The 10,948-nt window shown below is 35.6% G+C and overlaps 1 protein-coding gene across 1 annotated transcript in view; it reads left to right on the top strand.

Moving 5' to 3' along the window:
* Positions 1 to 480: 480 nt before the first annotated feature.
* The window catches only part of LOC115631292 (cullin-3), a 31,524-nt gene continuing 21,056 nt past the window's right edge, over positions 481 to 10,948 (top strand). The window contains exon 1 of the mRNA XM_030528009.1: positions 481 to 582. The gene's annotated coding sequence lies outside the window, so the exon portion shown is untranslated. The remainder of the gene's footprint in view (positions 583 to 10,948) is intronic.

The following is a 10,948-nucleotide window of genomic DNA, read 5'->3' as shown; positions in this document are numbered from 1 at the left end:
ACAAGACTAGCAACTTGCCAAAGCTGGTAATGGGTCCATAAGCAATTATTTCTTTGCAAAAATATTTTTTAATTAGTTATTGTATTATTAACATTTACGAGGAGAGAGCTGATGAAAGAGTAAAAGCCCCATCAATCAATTACTTATTTGTAATTTTTAAATATCACTTCATTCCATTCAAAAAATCATTCTCCGGCTTTCTCTAAGCCAACACATTAAGTTTTCTCTATGAATTCGTAATTGTGTTTTACACAATACATACCCCTAACCCGTTACCTTAAAACAAACCTCGTACATTACTTTTCCATTCCCGTCAGTACATCAGTTGCTTTCATTATAAATATAGACAGCAAACAAAAAAAACGAGGAAATACTCCTCCATTACTAGTGAAACTTTTGCACTCGAAACAAATCCCAAGTCCTGTGCGCTGTGTGTTTGGCCGATTGTTTGTATATTTTTGTTAACAGTATGACTCTCCCAAAAGTTTCGAAAAAAAACTTGATATTTTCCGGAAAAACGTAAAGGCGGAAGCGACAAGCGGCCCCCTGTTGCTTGTTGTTCCTTTATAGCATTAAAAGCCAGTAAGTATGTTGTAAAAATCACATTAGTTATTGATTCCTACACGTCGAGAAATTCCAACTAAATGCGTGTGTCAGTCATACCTAAAAGCTCTCAGCCTTGATTGAAAGCACTGCCGGCCCGTCGTGTCGGGGAAGTCGTACGTTCTGCTTTGAAGTACTTAGCATATCTATGACATCATCAGCACAGGAGCTGGAAAAATGGCAGCCAGGCGGCGTCATCATTAGGCACGCAATGAAAATGAAAATTATTAACATTGCAGAGGAGAAATACATGAAAAAACACTCAGGCACGTTGACAATGTTCGCGAAATATGTACGCCAACGTGCACATGCATGTGTGTGTGTGTGTGCGTGTGCGTATTGTTTGCGGAAGCGGATGTTATCTGGCTGTGATTTTCATATGGGGCGCCGCAAAGTATGCAATGGCATGTGAAATTCAATATTTTTTTAGATGCTGAGGCAGCGAACGCAAAAATCGTTTCCAATTGCCCATATAAATGTACAATGTACATATATGTACAAGTATATATACATGTAAATATATATACCTACATGTGTAGGTTTGTATATGCGTTACTCGATTTGATTCTAGCACGCCGACTGCGAGCACATAAATGTTGATAGTAATCGTTATTTATGAATGAATGTGCGGACATGGTTTTTTTTGGGTGCGAATAACTGTGCATGCGGCTCTATGATTTATGTGATTAGCATATTGGGCAATTCTTCTATAATTATAAAGCTTTATATTTCAAACAACCATGTCAAATGAATTATTTAGTCTATAGACAATGGTTTTTACTTAAAACACGAATATATTTAAAATCTATTTCTTTTGGCAACTAACATTTTTAAATTACAAAAGAGCAGTTCACTTCAAATCTGCCGTTTTCTGTAGCGACTCTTTATTCTGTGTTTCGATGGCAGCCACCAGTTAGCAAAATGAAATGATATTATTCAGCAGTACCTCAAACATATTATCAAACATATGTGGCACACAAAAATAAAACTCAACCATTGCACATTTTTGCAAAATTCACTCTGCAATTTTTGCTGCAAGCTAGCTTTGAAGCCTTGGCATGACATGACAGAGCTCAGGATTATCATAGCTCCACTGCTGCTTGCCCAGATGGGTGTTGACCGAGCCATGACTAGTCGGCCCGGCAACAAAGGATGTAGAAGCGCGATTCTGGAGCGCAATACCTTTTGGCCAATCAGAAAGATATTCTTGGAGTTGCAACCATGAATGAAACACTTTAAGCTATAGAAGTAAACCGAAAAGTGTACTGTGCATTATTTTAACAGCAACTAATTCTTTATTCATGCTATTCGCCTGTGGAATCAACTACCTAAATATTTAAAGAAAATTTGTAGTGCATCGCATTTAAATTTGTTCTTAAAAATAACTAACTAACAACATAAAATGTCTGCAACATAAAATAGTCTTTTTTTCTTGTGAAGAATTTTTTCTTGTCGCACTAGAAAATAATAATAATCAATAAATAAATAATTCAATAAGGCACCCCACCAACAATTTAAATGTTTAATATTTCACAATTCATAAAAAATTCAACAATTTAATTTCATTCAACTTAACTACAACTTATTTTGAATATCAACTTCAAATGGGACGTTTTGTCTAAATTCATTTATATGTTTAGAACAAAAAAATCATCTCTCTTAAGGTCCTCTTCTGTCTGTGCACAGCTAACAAATACGAGTATGTAATTTATTTGCAAAAAGAAGTCATATATGCGCATCTATATACAAACACACACACATTTATAGTCACAAAACATATTTGAGTCAACTATCCGTCGGGTACTCCATGTGTCTTTGACATCATAATATATAGTATTTGCCGTTGAAAGGCATTCGCTTGGAATTGTCCAACTGGTCGTATACGCATTGCCTTGTCTTTGGCTGTCTTTTGTCGAGCGGCAGCCTTCGTTGCAACTCATGCCGCATTCATATGAATAAATCACATATTTAATTTTATATTTCTCATATTTGCATGCAATATTTATGGCAGTTATCATTTGCTTCTACGGCTTCCAAAGCAACTGATGTCTAACTTTTTGCTCTTTTGGCTTCATTTTTGCCCATCTCTATCGTTTAGATTTTTTTTTTGTGCGCTGCACTGGGAATGGAGCAACAAACTAGAATGGGTTCATTAGTTTCTGCTGTTTTGTTCATGTTGTGAGAAATATCAAAGCATCGTTTGAGGCTATTTAAAAGTAAGAACTATCTATGTTCCACGTTGTCCAGTCCTGGACTCAACTTTGCTTTTGTGATGCAAAAGTTGTGACTGCGTTTGCTGTTGTTGTGGCCATATGTGTAGGTGTGTGTGTGTGTGTGTGTGTGTGTGTGTGTGTGTGTGTGTGAACTAGGCACTCATGCTCTTAGCACATATTACTAACATATTGCACTTTTAAAGTTTCGCAGTCTGCCAACATGCATGCTCCTCTTTAGGGAATCATTTATGTAAACGATTCGAATGGGGGCTTAACATGAAAATATAAATCCAAAGTTAACTCTAAAATATTAAGTAATTGGTCTAATACTGAAGACTAATATCTATTAGAGTTCCCACTTTAATGTTCAAAAAAAAAAAAAAAATGAAACTCAAGTGAAATAAAAAAGATGAGATTTTGAACTAAAGAAAGTAATTTGAAGAAATTAAATAAAGAAATATAATTCATATACTTATATACTATATATACTATAATTAAATACGTCATTACAATAATTGTGTTCACAATCAATAACTATTTACTATTATAATTGAAATTTCTAAAGTTTTGCAGATGAAAATAGACTTAGTATATTCAATTAATATTTATTAAAATATGTATTACTTTTCGCTGCAATTATTTAAATTATTTATTAAATTTACTCTACAGATTCTCTTGAATTTCTACTATCACAAAAAAAAATGGGATTTTAAAAAAGGCTCAAGGGCCAAATTTGAATATATTTATATTCTATTTCTGCGGATTAATTTTAAGAACTTTAAAAGAATTTTAAAAAAATAGACAAATAGACAGTTAGATTCATTCATAACAAAGAATATATTTATTTGTATTTATAAATACAAGAATACTTGTATAATAATGTTTAATGTTTGCTAATAAAGTTGGTTTAAATAAAGTCAAGTGAACCATTTTTTTTTATAATTAGCATTAATAAAAGCTCAATTTCTTATATGCACTATTCATTCACTTATTTCGATTAAGCCACGAAAAATGTTGAACAATGAAAATTTATTTATTTATTTTTAGACTAAAACAAAATGTTTTTCATTAATGGTGAAGTTTTCATATATTCAAAAAATGACTTATGCCAATACTTTTTATACCTTTTGTGTTATATTTTGTGTCTCTTAATTATTATGTTGCCATCCCTTCCCGGCCCATGCCTAATGCATTGCATCTGTCAATGCAAAGTTAATAAATTATGTTACAGTTGATTTATTTTATTCATTTTAAAGCTCTTTAGACAAATATTTATGGCGACATTACATAAAATGAAGTGCTGAACACTCTAATTTGTGAATTAAAATAGGTCATTAATATTGTTATTCAAGTGTGTGAAGACATGTCGTGTCAGATATAAATGGATCGGATAAAGCTAGCCAAGCTGTAAATATTTGACAATAGTATTTCGACAACAAAATGCTAAGGAAGAATATAATTTGCACTCTTATATTATAGCAAAATAAGCAAGGAGCTGTCATTAGTACTTATGAATCGTAATGTGAAGTCAGCTTATAAAAAGTAGCATACTTTTGCAGCTTCGTGGTGTGGCTAGCTCAACTGTTTTTTGTTTATAAAACTCATTTAATTACATTCACGTAGTTATGTATATAAAGCATCCCCTGGCCTGCCACATATTTTTATTTGCGGCATCACGTTTTATACTATGCAGAGGGTTTTTGTAATTTTATTTGGTGTACAGTTTTGCTGTCCTTTATGTTTTATTTCTAAACAGGCATTCAACCGCTAGAGCTCTTCAGATCTGCTTCCTTGGTTAAGTGCACTCGGGGCTGGCCTAACAAAACGAAATACATATAAGTGCGCCCTCGCACGAGCACACTTTTCTCTGTCAGCTTCACTCTGCTCTGCTCTGCTCCTCCTTTCTTTTTCATTCAGACAAAAACGTTCACGTTCATTCATGCTCATTATCCTGTAGATTATTCGGTACTTTACAACGCTCAGTGCGATAATAACGAGGATGCTGTTGAACTTAATGCAACAGCAACAGCATCTGCTCGGCCTCGACATGGACAGATACTGGTTCTGCTTCTGCTTCCGTTTCAGCATTTGCCATTAGCCATCAGCCTCAAGAATCAGATTCAGCATCAGCATCAGCTTTAGCCTTAGCTTGTTGATGATGATGATGATGATGCACTTGATTTTTGCCGTATGCTGAATGCGGTCGACTAGGACGGCACAAGAAGTGGACAGAAGGGCAGCGGCGAAAATCTCTTTGCCATTTAAAGCACATTAAGGTTTGCCCTCAGTCCATATATTTAGCTTGCTTTTCAGTTCACTTTTTTTTTTTTTTTGGTGCTTTTGTAGCGAGTGGAGTCGAAGATAGGGAGAGAGCGTGCAGAGAGAACAAAAAACTGGCTTTTGTTGTCGCTACCTTCGACTTTTCACTACACATTGTGTTGCTGTCCATGTCCTTGCCTTACCTTGTCGTGCTGCATGCTCCTTGCCGCTTGTTGTGTCCGCTCGTTTACTCAATGGTTGCAGCCATTCAGCTTTTCGAGCTTTGAGGATTATTTCGCATTTACTCGGAACGCACACAGCACTTTCGTCCACCACTCGTCTGCCTGCCAACTTCAGTTAATTTTCGGCCATTTAAATGTTAAATATTTTGAGGATTTATGCAGTTGTCACCGCTTTCACCTTTGCCTCGTAAATCCTGTCGAACACCTCTACGAGAATAGGTGTTGGTGTGTCCGAACCTACTAAGCCGGACTGCTTGTCTCGCCCAGCTAATGGCTGGCCCTGGGCCAAGCTGTTGTCATCAGTGCTCGCTAATCCCCCGTTTGAGTGGCAAATGCCAAGCTCAGCTCAGCCCAACCCCAACGGCATCTCGTTGGTCAACACTGCCCGCATTTAATACATACCTGGCACCTGGCTCCGGTAATGGCAATTTAATAAGCTCCCAACTGCCACTGGCCAGCGACTAAGTCGGAGTGACCCTCCAGCAGCATTTTGTACCCAAAACTAAGCCAAGAGCTACTTCACTAATCGCGATGATAGCTATAATCCACAACAACTGGGCGGATTTGGGTGAAAATGACGTCAGATGGCAACCATTAATAGGCGCTGCTCTTTTCAATTTGAATTACATTTGTAACATATTTGTTTGTTTGTTTGTTTTAGCTGCTATCAGAAATAGTGGGGAAAAGAAGCTTAAGAAGTAGAAGATTAAGAAATAATCTTAAATGTTAAATACATACATAGATATGGATATAGATAAAGAATAGAATCTATTGAATTCTAAGTGTATACTCGATTTACTGCAATATTCGACTTCTCACATTTCGAAGAAAAATTCTGGTTTTTTAGGAACGTAAGTCAATAGAAGAAAATCGTAATATCTTACCATGGAATATCTATCTATCTATCCACGACAACTGGAATGCAAATATCCCAGCAGGAATTAAAGCTCGAATTTCTTGGCTTGGCCAAATCGCTGTACAACTTTCTTCCAATTTATTAATTGAAATTAAATTTTTTTTTTTTTTTTTTTGGTGTTTAGAACATTGATCCACGATTAACTCTTCTAATTCCATAATTTTCGGTAATACATATATGTTTCGTTTGCATTATGTATCTACACTACAGTTTCAAGAATACCGATGTACTTCTATATTACTCTTAATTTTTTTAGGCATTTCCTTCCATGCTTGGATTTGGAAAATTCTAGCTCCAAAGGGGGTAAAACGAGCTGTAAAGTTTGTTTGGAAAATCCACATTTCGATTGGTTAATTGACCTAAAACTATGTTTCTAAAATCAATAAAACGATATAAATAAAACAGCATACTCGGCATTTTAAAACTTGTCTAGGACACACAGACTGAATTATGGGGACAAAAGAAAACTACATCAACAGCCCACAGCCCAAACCGTAGAAGCTAGGAAGCTGTAATTTGGGCTCAAGTATCCTATCATAGTGTAGGTGTGCACTAAGAATTGGATTTGGAAAATTCTAGCTCCAAAGGGGGTAAAACAAGCTGTAAAGTTTCTTTGAAAAATCCACATTTCGATTGGTTAAAACTAGGTTTCTAAAATCATTAAAAGGATATAAATAAAACAGCATACTCGGTATTTTGATACTTGTCTGTTTCCAACAAACATTTCATACAAATAGTTTGTAACATCGCGTTTTGCATATATCTGATTAAATTTTTATTTATTGTTAAAAGGATCGCGAAAAAATAACAGCTCATATACATTCTTAGAACCAACAATTAGATAATGTCAAATTATAATTTATGCCAAGAGCGTATGCAGCTTTTTCCTAAGAGTGAAGCCAAAAAATTAAAATTTTGATTAAATTGGCTTAAAATAATAATGTATGCGTATGATCCGCAAGAAAACTTTAACAAATCCAGCTGAGTTCTATTTTGAGATGAAATAGTGCGCCAAAATAATGCATTTTTGTTTTGTACTTCAGATTGCGAAAATGTTTTGAAGGGGCGGGCCCCCTCCTGCGTACGCCCTTGATGCAGCTTCTTATTTTCCATAAACCCCTTGAGTTGGACCTATTTTGTTGTTATGTATGCATCGAATATCAATTGAAATATTAGACATAATTTTAAGAATCGAGTGTCGTTTCTAGCTGTATTCTTAGAAGGATGACGGAAAAAACAATTGTTTGTTTATTTTGAATACTGGACTTAATACATTTCCCAATCAATATTTTACTAAACTTGGCCTGAGTTCTAGGACTTTTCTTTATTTAATTTGATTTATTTGATTGGCATTAATCTTAATTCGTGCTAGTTTCAATCTAAATGACAAAACTTGCCACATAAATAAAAGTAGTTTAAGTAAAAGTAGTTTAAAAACTTTCCTAATCTCCATTCAATTTCTTGCTAATCTTAAGTAATCAAAAAGCTGGTATTCTGAATCATACAAATTCTGAATTATAATAAGTTCAAAAGTAAAATTAAAAAGGTAACAATAAACCAATTTTTCGAAAGGCTGCGAATACTTGTACGTGAGTGAAAGAAGAAGAAGAAGGCAGAGAGCTTGGAGAGCCGAAAGACAGTTCAGAAAGTCGACAAGCGGAAAATTGACAAACGTTTTTGGCGAGAATGCAGGCAAGGACAGAGAGACACACACACACACACAGAGAGAATGCTTCACACAACAAACATGGCCAGAACAATGCAACAACAGGAACGCTGACAAGAACACCAGCAGTAGCAGCAACAAAAACAGCAACAACAACAAAAAGACCACGCCAATGCAAACGCTGTTTGACGCCCTGTTGACGATTGTTAGTGAGACATTGACTGAGTGTCAGACAAGGCTGCTCCTCGGCACCGAACTGTCCTTTCCTAAGCCGCCCCGCCCCGCCCCGCCACGCCACGCCCTCAGCTCACTTAATGACATTCAAAGTGTTGAGTCGAGTGGCCCGACTGGCTGGCTGGATGGTTGTCTGTCCGTCTGTCTGTCTGTCTGTCCGTCTGTCTGCCTCTTTGGCTGTCTGCCTGAATGCTTTTCTGGCTGGCCAGACAGTGCAAATGGTTAGCACATACATCCTTTGAAAGCCTTCGAGCGGTGTCAGAGTGCATTCTTGTTGACTTACTGACACTTTGACACTCGCACACTGAGCCGAGTAGCAGTTGGCATGCATGTGGGTCATGTTGCAGCATTAGACCAGGAAATTAGTGCACAGAACGCCTAGAATAGCTCTTTTCTTATTTTTACTGCCACACTAAGCAAAATCTTCTATTTAGTTCGGTAAAAAATAAAAAATAACTTCCAAAGGAAAAATGTATGCATTTAATTATAAATAGAGGCTTTGAAGTATTCAAAACACAAAATAATGGGCTTTATTGATTTGGGAATCTGCTTAAGTCTAAGGATTGTTTCGATAGGATGAAATCTTTTTATTTCTAGATTGGCAGCCTTGTCAATTTTTAATTGACGGCTAAGTGCAGGAATGTGTGGCTAACTCTGTGGAGAGACGATGTGCCAGCAGTCTGTCAAAACAGCGAAGTTCTTCAACAGCACATTTTGCTAGACTGAAGACTTACATTAATTCCAAGACACACATCACATCCATTGCAAATTTCAATTTCTGGCTGGCATATTGGAACTGCTTATGACTGTAAAAGCGTCGTACACCGGAACATCATTGTCCCAAAATTGAGGCATCCAGATTTAAGACGGGACCAGACGCTCCGGAATAAAGCTTAATCCTGAGAGCAATTCCACACTACACCATGACTTACATCTGGAGGCAGTAGAACTCTAGATTTAGAGGCTCAACAGGCTTTTTTAATGTTGGTATTTCTAACCAATTTGAAGTGAATGTCTGAGTCTCGTAAAAGTCCAACCTTTTTTGGCTAGAAAAACACGATTCAAGAGACTTAAGCCGATTTGAGGATGGTGCTGAAGGCCATGCCAAGGAAGGAATACTTTCAAGGCGATCAAATAAATTTGAATAAATAAATAACAATTTTGAAAAATTATACTAAGTATTAGGGCTTGCTTATCAGATTCAATGAATTTCATTTCATTCACATTTAAAATTCATTGAAATTTCCGTTGCTTTTCTTATCTGCTCTTTTTTTTATGAAAAACAATTGAAAACCTTTTAAAGGCTTTGGAAATCCTATAAGTTTCATCGACTTTTTCAATGCTTCATTCTTGACTTAACAAAAAAAATCTCAATTAAAGATTTTACACATTTGTATGGCAGTCACAAATATTCAATCACTTTTCTTTATTGATAATAGAATCTCTTTAGCAGATTTAAACTGAATATTTCGAATGTTCTTTCTGCACAAATCAGGTATCTTTTCATATAGAATCTCTTTGGCAATAATTGAAGCCCTAACATAAAAAAGATTTCAACTGAATATTTTGAATGTATTCTTTCTTCATAATCTCCCAGTGTACTCAGCTATCACATCGTATGGCAGGAAGTCAGGAATATTCATTCACTTTTCTTCATTGATAATAGAATCTCTTTGGCAATTACATAGTATAGTTTTAGACTAAATTTTTCAGAATGTTCTTTCTTCATCATCTCTCACTGTACTCAGCTATCACATCATATGGCAGGAAGTTAGAAATATTCGTTCACTTTTCTTCATTGATAATAGAATCTCTTTAGCAGATTTGAACTGAATATTTCGAATGTTCTTTCTGCACAAATCAGGTATCTTTTCATAAGGAATCTCTTTGGCAGTAATTGAAGCCCTAACATAAAAAGGATTTGAACTGAATATTTTGAATATATTCTTTGTTCAATAATCTCCCAGTGTACTCAGCTATCACATCATATGGCAGGAAGTCAGAAATATTCATTCACTTTTCTTCATTGATAATATCATCTCTTTGGCAATTGAAATATCTTAAAATGTTCTTTCTTCATAATCTCCCAGTGTACTCAGCTATCACATCATATGGCAGGAAGTCAGGAATATTCATTCACATTTCTTCATTGATAATAGAATCCCTTTGGCAATTGAAATATCTTAAAATGTTCTTTCTTCATCATCTCTTAGTGTACTCAGCCATCACATCATATGGCAGAAGGCCAAAAATATTCATTCACTTTTCTTTATTGATAATATCATCTCTTTGGCAGTTGAAATATTTTAAAATGTTCTTTCTTCATCATCTCTCAGTGTACTCAGCCGTCACATCATATGGCAGAAGGTCAGAAATATTCATTCACTTTTCTTTATTGATAATATCATCTCTTTGAAATTGAAATTGAAATATCTTAAAATGTTCTTTCTTCATCATCTCTCAGTGTACTCAGCTATCACATCATATGGCAGGAAGTCAGGAATATTCATTCGGTTTTGTTTGCGGCGTTACGCACTGGTCTGCTCATTATTCTGCTCATTTGCATGCATTCGTCAACATCCTTGTCGCCATTGTCGTCAAACGTCATTGTTGGCATCATCGTACGAGAATCTAGTACTTCTTAGTCTAGTATTTATGGCTGTGTTTTCTTCTCTTTGCGGCTTTGCTTGTGGCTTTCAACGAAATCTGCATTTCGTTTTGCATTTGACATTCAAAACGAGTGGCAAAGTCTGTTGGTCTTACTAACTTGGCAGCAACAGCAGCAGTACAACAACAAATTCATTTACAAACAAAT

The sequence above is a fragment of the Scaptodrosophila lebanonensis genome, unplaced genomic scaffold (assembly GCF_003285725.1).
Source record: "Scaptodrosophila lebanonensis strain 11010-0011.00,11010-0021.00 unplaced genomic scaffold, SlebRS2 tig00001412-arrow-pilon, whole genome shotgun sequence".
Classification (NCBI taxonomy): Eukaryota; Metazoa; Arthropoda; class Insecta; order Diptera; family Drosophilidae; genus Scaptodrosophila; species Scaptodrosophila lebanonensis.
The sequence above is the reverse complement of the archived record's forward strand: the minus strand, read 5'-3'. Positions and strand labels throughout refer to the sequence as shown.